The 9,859-nt window shown below is 40.6% G+C and overlaps 1 pseudogene; it reads left to right on the top strand.

Annotated features, from left to right (window-relative positions):
• Positions 1-8,425: 8,425 nt before the first annotated feature.
• Positions 8,426-8,546, top strand: LOC115068659 (annotated as a pseudogene).
• The last annotated feature ends 1,313 nt before the right edge of the window (positions 8,547-9,859 follow it).

Genomic DNA, 9,859 nt, shown 5'->3' with positions numbered 1-9,859 from the left:
TAATACAGTTATACAATATTGAGATCTGCCTAATGACTTTATGGACATACACAGGACCCAAGGATCTGAGTGCAACCGATTATGACTAGTAATAATCAGATACATACAGAGTAGAGACTCATGCGCCACCATCTCAGTGTTATTAGCAAAAACAATGAGTCTTTATGTAAGAAACAGTATATTTTAAAATGAAATGGAGATCTTTTATAAAGGTTAAAAACTCATTCAGTTTTATGTCTTTCAGGACTTATACTGAGTTCAATATTGTATAACTGTGTTAATTCAACTGTGAACCTAGAAAATTGCACCCACTTGTGAAAGAGATGTACTCTTGCTCTGGAGTGTGTTACTGAATATGTTAAAGCTATAGTAATGAAATGCTTCTTCTAATTATGTAGTTATTAAAAATTAAAAAAAAATAAAGATAAAAATAATAATTCTTCAAGGGTAAAAACTCATTCAAATTTTATGTCTTACAGGGTTTATACTGAGTTCAATATTGTATAACTATATTAATTCAACTGTGAGCCTAAAAATTACAGCCACTGTTGAAAAAGATGTGTCCTTGCTCTGGAGTGTGTTACTGAATATGTTAGAGATGTAATGAAATGTTTCTTCCAATCGTGTGGTTATTAAATTTAAAAAATTAAAGAAATAATTCTTCAAAGCATAAAAATTTGCTCCTTAGTAATTAGTAGATGTGAAAAACATTACCATTGAAATCTCCCGGATGACTTTATATCCATGCTCAGATGCTAAGGAGCTCAGAAAGTAACTGACTGTGAGGGGACAGAAACAGGGAGGGAATTTGGCTTTACTTTGAGACTTTAATGCAAACATCTTAGTGTTAATTGCATTAAAAATGATTTTTTCTGTATGAAAGTATGTATTTTAATAAGGAAATTCAGATATTTTTTAAAGGTTAAAACCTCGTTTAATTTTATATCTTATAGGGTTTATACTGAGTATAATATTGTATAACTGTATTAATTCAACTGTAAACCTAAAAATTTACCGCCAATTTTGAAAGAGATGCATCTTAGCTCTGGAAATTGTTATTGAACATGTCAATGCTGTTGTAATTAAATGCTTCTTCTAGTTATGTGGTTATTAAATAAATAATTTTAAAAAAGTTTGTCAATCTTGTTTATTCTCTCAAAGAGCCAACTCTTCATTTCATTGATGCTTTGTATTGCACTTTTTGTTTGTTTTATTTTGCTTTGTTTTTGAGACAGGGTCTCACTATGTGCCCTGGTTGGTCTGGAATTCACTGTGCAGATCAAGCTGGCCTCAAACTCATAGAGATCCACTTGTCAGCCTCCTGAGTGCTGGGATTAAAGGTATACACTACCATGCCCAGCTGTAATGGCTTTTTGTTTATATTTCATTTCTATTTTGTTGATTTGTGCTCTGCTCTTAATTATTTCTTTACTTCTACTGCTTTTAGGTTTGGCTTGCTTGTGTTTTTCCAAGGCCATTGTATATAAGTAGTTATTTATTTGAGACCACTTTGATTTTTAAAAAATGAAACATATGGAGATGGGGGAGGGCATTTCCATGGTGATCCTAGGGATTGGATTGAATTTAGGTTATCAGGCTTGGGTGGTGTCAGGGTTCTCCAAAGAAACAGAACCAGTAGAATGAATATATATGTATAGAGATTTATCAGCTTAGCTCACAGGATAGAGTCCGAGTAGTCCAACAATGGCTGCACCACACTGGAGAGGCTAAGAATCCATAGTCGCTCAGTCCATGAGGCTGGATGTCTCAGTAGTCCCAATCTGGCGCTGAAGGTCTGACAAATTCCAAAAGATCAGCTAGTCTTCAGTCTACAGCAGCAAAACGAACTCACCAGTGAGCGAGGAGGCAAGCAGCAAGAAGCCTGGCATTCTCCTCTGCCTTGGCCTTTATACGGGCTGCTATCAGAAGGTAACACCCGCATTTAGGGTGCGTCTTCCAGCTTCAGATGATCCAATCAAGAAGATCTCTTTCATTTCAGTTAATCCCAGATCCAGTCAAGTTGACACCCAGGATTAGCCATCACAGGTGACAAATGGTCTTTACTCATTGAGCCATCTTAACTCCCTGACCTAATTTGTTTTATTTTCTTTTTTCAGACAGGGTTTCACTATGTTTTCCTGACCCTCCTGGAACTCTCTATGTAGACCAGGCTGGCCTCAAACTCAGAGATCTGCCTGTCTCTGCTTCTCGAGCTTTGGGATTAAAGGTGTGGACTGCTTTGCCCAGCTAACCTCTCTGATTTTTAAATTTTTAAAAAATTATATATATGTGTGTGTGTGTGTGTGTGTGTGTGTGTGTGTGTGTGTGTATGAGTGTTATGCCTGCATGTATGTAAGTGCACCTGTGTCGTGCAGTGCCCATGGGGGACAGCAGAGGGTGTCGGATCCCCTGGAACTGGAGTTACAGACAGTTGTTAGCTGCCATGTGGGTGCTGGGATTCAAATCTAGGTCCTCTGCAAGAGCAGCCAGTGCACCTAACCCTGCTGAGCCAGCTCTCTAGCCCCCAACTGAGTTTTGGTGTTTTTTTCATTGTTTGTTAGTTTTTTGGTCTCTTTGAGACATTGTCTCCCTGTAGCCCCAGCTGGCTTGGAACTAACTGTGTAGACCAGACGAGATTCACCTGCCTCTGCCTCTGGAGTGCTGAGATTAAAGGTGTGTGCTACCATGCCCTGCTTCCAACAGTTTTAAATGAGGCACTTAAGCTATGAAATTTGCTCTTAGGATTGCTTTCATTGTGTCCTATATGTATTGATATGTTGTCTTCATTTTCTTTCAGTTCTAGTTGTTTGATTTCCTTCTTGATTTTTCAGTGACCTGTTCATCATTCAGTAGTATATTGCTTAATCTCCATGAGTTTCTGGGGTTTCTGTAGTTTCTCTTGATTTATGGCTTTCTTTCTCTTGTGGTCAGATAAATACAAGAATTTATTTCAGTTTTCCTGTGCTTCTTGAGATTTGATTTGTGTTATATGATCTATTTTTAGAGAGCATTCCATGAGCTTGTGAGATGATTTCGGTATTCAGCAAGGCTGTTATGGGGACAGTTTTCTGACTGAATTTGATGCCCACCCCACAGAAGGGAATTCATGTCAGGTATGATAAACCTAGCAAAACCCATGCCTGGGAAGTCATAGGCCCTAGTGGGGAAGCTACTGCTGTTGCTTTAATAAATGGATATGGTATACACATCAACTTATCTTCCAAATAGTGTTTATGCACACAGATTAGTGCTGCTATTAGCTTTGCTCAGAGAAACTTCTTTTTACAATATACAGTAGTAACTATAGAGACTTACAGCTGGTCAGGGTGTTGAAAATAAATGATGGTTGAATACACAGAAGTAAGTAAGACATCTCTATCACCCTCTCTAAGGCTCAAGGAGCATGGTGGAAGAAGGAGTGGAAAGAATGTAAGAACCAGAGGAAGAGCTGGGGAGCAGTGGGGAGCACTGACTTCTAGGCATGACTTGGATGTTGCCCATTTGAACTCCTAGCATGTGTTACTACCTGCATAGCAACTGCAAAAGATTGGGCCTGTCAACACCTTTGTCACAGAGGGGTGTTACATAGTTAATGGTTGATGGGAGAGAAGAGACATTTCCTTCAGTATATAGCCACTGGTAAGGTGTCCATGCTCCTGTAAACAACCCAAATAAAACTCATAGGGAGAAAAAAACAGACATGAATGTAGAAAGTGGGGCTAGAGGTAGAGAATTAACAGAAATAGGAGGTAGATAAGAAAGAGTTGGGGTGAATGTGGTATAAATACATTTTGTACATGTATGAAATATAATGAAAACCACTATGATGGGTGCTGGAGAGGTGGCTCAGAGGTTAAGAGGACTGGCTGCTTTTGCAGGAGACCTGAGTTCATTCCCAGCACCTACATGGTGGCTAACAACCATCTTTAACTCCAGTTCCAAGGGATCTGACTCCCTCTTCTGACCTCCATAGGCACTGTACCACATGGATGCACATTGCAGGCATAACAACTGTTACATAAAATAAAGTAATAAAATTATTATTATGCATAATTAATATGTGCTAATAAAACATAATGTTTGGTCTTTTTGAGACGGGGGTCTCTGTATTAGTCACTTTTCTGTTGCTGTGATAAAACACCATGACCAAGGAACTTATAAAAGGAAGAGTTTATTTAGCTTATGGTTCCAAGGGGACAAGAGTCTTATCACAGTGGGGAGGTACCGTGGCAAAGGTGGCTGGAGTAGGAGCAGAAAGCAGAGGCTCACATCTTTAAGTAGGCACAGGAAGCAGAGAGCAACTGGAAATCTGGCAAGGCTTAGGAACTCTCTAAGCCCACCCCGAGTGATGTGGTTCTTCCAATATGACCACACAAAGACCTCCCAAAACAGGGCCAACAACTGGGGACAAAATGTCCAAATACTTGGAGCCTATGGAGGACATTCTCATTCAAACCACCAGTCTCCTGTAGCCCCAGTTGGCCTGGATCTCACAGAGATCTGCCTGCCTCAGCCTCCCCAGTTCACCACCACTCCTGGCATAAAACACATTTTTAAAAAGAAGAAAATACAGGGGCTGGGGAGGGGCTCAGTGGTTAAGAGCACTGGATGCTCTTCCTGAGGACCTGGGTTCAATTTCTAGCACCCACATGGTGGCTAACAACTCTTGATAACTCCAGTTCCAGGGAATCCTTCTGGCTTCCATGGATAGTGTACAAACATAGTGCACTTACATTAATATAGGCAAAACACTCATACATCTAAAATAAATAAAATTTAAATTTAAAAAAGAAAATAAAGATGACTGTCCAGCTTGGCTGTGATGCTTGTCCTTAGGTGTTACCTAATGACATGCATGTCTGTGTTGATTAAATGGGATCATGTTAGTAGATGTTACTTAGTGGGCCTGGAATTACAGAGCCGAGAGTCCTCATCCTAATCTTTCTCTAGGAGACATAAATCTAAGGTGGATATGCGCAACCTACCACCCCTATGCCAGAGGAGGTGCTATATGGCAATGATGGTGCTGGTGAGGAAGAGGAAAAGGAGGGGCAGAAAAGAATTTAATAACAGCCACTTATTCTGTGCCTACCATATCTCCATGCCTATGCTAGAGGCTCCACAAATGTTATTTCCTTTTAAGTTTTGCATTGGCACAAATAAGGGAACTGAGGCTGGTGTAATCTTTTTCTGGGTTTTTAGCAGGGAAATGTCTCCAAGCAGCACTTGTTGTCTTTAAGGTAAGGCACTCAGGAGAGGGAAGGAGCAGCACAAGAAGAAAAGTGCTTTATAAGGTAACCTGCCCCACAGTGCCCCCTGGCATTTCAGATTCCAGCCCCACAGTCTGGTTAGGCTCAGGAAGAGGCTGTTTGATGTCAAGGGAGTGTGAACCGAGGGTCTTCATGGGGGTGTTACAGTTTAAAACTGAAGTTAGAAATTAATCAGTTCAAATAACTTTCCTGCTAATGGGGGCAGGGTTGGCATCTGAAGCCCAAGTGTGGCCTGTATCACAAGATATCAGAACCCCCCTACCCATCCATCAGACTTCTGAGACACCTGGATACGCTTCTTGACTGTTACTGATTTTCACTTTTCCCTTTGTAAGGAAGCATATTATAAAAAGAATCTTGGGAAATTGGATTCCTCTATGAATCAGCTAAACTATTCAAACTGATGGTCTTTCAGCTTTTATCTTGTAGGCCCTTCGAGTTGCTGAGGTAAATTTGGTTCCTATTAAAAGCAGGACAAGAGCAAAGTGAGCCAATTATGTGAAATTAATGTGGCAGAAAATAAAACTTTCTATCACTATAAAAACTGGTCCCTGAAATTGTGAGCATAAGGCTAAAGGTCACACAGGATGCTCTGAACTAAAGCTTCCCAGGACAGACATACAAACAGATGGTAGTCAGGCAGAAGAAAGAACTTGGAGTGCTTAAGTTATTAGAAAATATAATAGGAAGATTTAAATATGGTGACTGTGTGGGGGCCGAGTTGGGGAGCCAGGGACGGAGGGTCATGAGGAGCTGAGAGATTAAAGATGCATGGAGCTGCTGGCAAATGAGACTTACTTTATTCTAGGCCGGAGCACGTGCTTTGGTCCCAAGGACATTTTACAGGGACTCGTACAAAAGTGGCTTCTTTTAAGAACTGGTTACATAATAAAATACATAACAGCCATGTTTACTGCTTACTCATGGTTCCTCCAACATCCAGTAGCTACCATCTTAACTAAGTCATTCTGTAAGTCCATACTCTGTTGCCTAAACATTTATCTGGCCCATATGGCCTTTATTCCCTCAACTGTGTTTTTCTTTTTTCCTTATCTTTATTTGTGTGTGTGTGTGTCTGTCTGTCTGTCTGTCTGTCTATCTGTCTCTGTGTGTGTCTGTGTGTGTGCATACATGTATGCTCATGGAGGCCAGAAGAGGACCTAGATCCTCTGGAGCTAGAGTTAACAGGTATCTATGTTTGGACCTCGTAATTGAGCAGTAAGTATCTTAACTGTTGAGCCACCTCTCCAGCCTCCTTATCTTTATTACTTTTATGAGCACATACTGCTTTTCTGATCAGGAAAAGAAACAAGAGGCTCGTTTTAAAAGATTGGAAAGGGTTGGCAAAATGATTCTGTAGTAAAGGTGCTTGCTGCCAAACCTAATGAACTAAATTCAGTATCTGGGACCTGAATGTTGAAAGGAGACAATTAAGTTGTCCTCTATCCTACATGCACACTGTGGCATGCGTGCCTCCCACCCCATAAATAGATAAATGCAAAAAAAAAAATCATATGATGGGAACTTGGGTGGAGGAAGTGGGCTCTGGGAATTTGGGCTGGTGGGTTCCAGGCTGACCTGCTGCTCTGTGCGTTCTAGTGCCTGGCACTGTTGCTTGGACCTCTAAGGTCCATATAGACCCCTTGGTGGCACAACTGAGAAGTGGGAACCCAGAGGAGGTGGAGCCTTGGTGGAGCCTTGGGACCTAACAGCAAAGTGATCATATTAACATCTATATTTTACCACAATGAAACAGATCCTCCCCTTCCCAGGTGATAATTCTCTCCAACCAGGGTGGGAATGTGGTTGAGACATGTGCTCAGGATATATGAAGTCCTAGGGTAAACTGCTTCAAGGGTTTTCTCTTAGCAGCTCTTCAGAGCCACCCTATGAGATAGCTAATCTGATAAACACCATGTGATATAAAGAAAGTTAGGTACGAATCTTTTAATTTGCCTAAAATCTCATAACTATTAAGTGGTAAAGCCAGGCTTTAAATCCATATCTAACTCCATTTTTACAAGTCACTGTATTAAAATTAGACATGATGTCAGCAAGATGGTGGACACACGGACACACAAATTCAACAATACTAAATACATACTTTATAAGAAATTTCGTAAACTAGTTGAGACTCCTGCAATCTGAACAAGCATAGAACCAGATATATTAAAACTAGCAGGAAAATTCAAGATATCCTGTTATTGTGATCATTACCCTTAGCACAGCTCAGAAAACTAGGAGACTAGTTCAGATTCTTCCTGGGAAAGGAGGGCAGTGGATTGTATTCTAGCTCTTATGTGGGCTGCCTGGGGCATTGCCTTCTGCCCGGCCTGTCTCAGAGCATGGACAGGACCCAGTGCACTCAGTAAAAGAAGCAGATAGTGTTTTGGACTAGCACAAAAGTTGGAGAGTCCCCCAGAATCTGGCTGTATTGACTGGTGAGGATTGGGCCAGTCAGTCCATGAAGACTGGGGGAAATGACCATCTTTTCAATGCATGGAAAACAAGACTGAGTTAATGAAAATGAAGAAACGGAAAATACATCTCAAACCAAAGAACAAGGTAAGTCTTCAAAAACCAACCCTAATTCTGGGGGCAGTTGGCGGGGGCGGGGGGACGACGACAGTGAGATAGAGAGTGGGTAAAGGTGCTTGCTGCCAACCATGATGATCTGAGTCAGATCTTGGAGACCTACATGGTAGAAGGCAAGAACTGACTCGGAAAGTTGTTCTCTGACCTCCACTTGAGTGTTCTGGCCCACACACACACACACACACACACACACACACACACACGCACACGTGCACACACACAAATATAAGAGAAACAAACCCTAATGAAATGGAATTATACATTTTATCTGACATAGATTTTAAAATGGGGGATAGTTAGGGTGGGCTTAGATATGGGGGGGTCGAATGCAATCAAATATTTTGTATAAGCCATGTGTGATGGCACACACCTTTAATCCTAGCACTCTGGAGGTAGAGGCTGGTGGATCTCTGTGAGATCTTGAGTCCAGCCTGGTCTACAGAACATGTTCCAGGCCAGCTGGGGCTACAGGGAGCCTGTTTCAACAAAAGAGGAAAACACAGTATGAAATTCTCAAAGAATCAAACAAAAAAAAATTTTTTTTTTTAAATTCAAAATGGTGACTTACCTGGCAAGGGAAATACAGTGATCCCAAAGGTGGTTTTCCCAGAGTGAGTCTCAACCATTATACTTAGGATGTGCTGACCCCCATTATCTTCCAAATATAATACAATCCAAAGAGAAAAAAAATCCAAGTAGCCATTACAAAGCAACCCAGTGAGGTCAGGGGACAATGCGTAAAACAAGAATCTCAACACAATAAAAATAAACAGAAGCAAACAAATCTCAGCGCTCAAGAACTAAGCTGAAAAATGTAGTAAAGGAAGTTCAACAGCAGCCTAGACCAACAGAAGAAGCCTCAGCAAAGTTAGAAATGGGTAACTGAAAATATCCAGAGGACAAAACAAGACTGAAAACAGTGAAGCTAAAAGATTTACAGGACTCCACTGAACAACCAATACCCACAGGAGAGTTACCGAAGAAAATAAGAGAGCTCATTCAGAATGCCAGGCATGAAAACCTCCTATCTGGGGAAGGAAATGAAAGCTCCAAGAAGTCCACCCTAAATAATATGAGTGAAGAAAATACCCTATAATTAAATTGTTAAAAGTTAAAGACAATTTTATCAGCAGCAAGTGAAGCAGTTTGTCATATGCAAAGGAACTCCCACAAGACAATAAATGGGCTTCTCGATAGGAACCTTGCAGGCTAAAAATTGGTAGGATACACTCTAAAGGCTCAAAGGAAAAGCTGCCAGCCAATTGTATAATACTTGACAAAACTGTCTTTCTGGAGGGGGCCTGGAAAGACAGCTCGACAGCTTACGAGCACATATTGCTCTTGCACAGAACTGGAGTTCGGTCCCTAGCTCACAACCACCTATAACTCCAGCTCCAGTGGTATCTGATGTCTCTAGCCTCCACAGGTTCTTGCACTCACAAGCACATACCCACAAACACACACACACACACACACACACACACACACAAAATTAAAAATAATGAAAACAAATATTTAAAAAATTTTAAATATTGGAGGGGCTTTTCCTGTATTGGGAAGCCCTCCCCTGACTTTTGGGAGTTTCTCTTTTCCTTAATTTCTTACTTTTCCTTCATATTGCTTAATAAAGCTTGTGTTCTGAGTTGTTTACCTACCCCCTCCCCAACCCGTGGAAATTAAAGACTTTCCCATACAAGAAAAAGTTAAAAGAGCTTATATATCTACTAGCTATGTCTTATAAGGGAAGATAGATGGATGGATAGATAGATAGATAGATGGATAGATAGATAGATAGAAGATAGATTAGATAAAGAGAAGATAGAGATGATAGATCGATAGATGATAGATAGATGACAGATAGATAGATGATTGATAGATAGATAGATAGATAAAAAAGAATTTCTTCAAGTTGAAATGAAAAAATGTTAATGGACAATATGAAAGTATAAAACTCGCTAAAGGGCCCAGAGATACAGCTCAGTTGGTAAAGTGTG

Source organism: Nannospalax galili, unplaced genomic scaffold (assembly GCF_000622305.1).
Source record: "Nannospalax galili isolate Female #2095 unplaced genomic scaffold, S.galili_v1.0 scaffold388, whole genome shotgun sequence".
Classification (NCBI taxonomy): domain Eukaryota; kingdom Metazoa; phylum Chordata; class Mammalia; order Rodentia; family Spalacidae; genus Nannospalax; species Nannospalax galili.
This window is presented reverse-complemented; position numbering and strand designations above follow the sequence as displayed.